Below are 223 nucleotides of genomic sequence, written 5' to 3' on the forward strand. Positions count from 1 at the left end.
TGGAGAAGGAGGAGGGGTAGGGAAAGGGCGGGCAGGAGGGGTGGAGAGAGAGAGAAACGGAGAGAGAGAGGAGGGCTGCGGGGAGGAGAGAGGGGAGGAGAGAGGGGAGGTATAGTGGGGAGAAGGGGAGAGGAAGAGAGGAGGACTCGGAGGGGAGCGAGGAGGCCGCGGCGGGCTCAGGGGCACGTCGGCCGGGCCACCCCCGCGCGCCAGCCGTCGCCAT

Source organism: Physeter macrocephalus, chromosome 20 (genome assembly GCF_002837175.3).
Source record: "Physeter macrocephalus isolate SW-GA chromosome 20, ASM283717v5, whole genome shotgun sequence".
Classification (NCBI taxonomy): Eukaryota; Metazoa; Chordata; class Mammalia; order Artiodactyla; family Physeteridae; genus Physeter; species Physeter macrocephalus.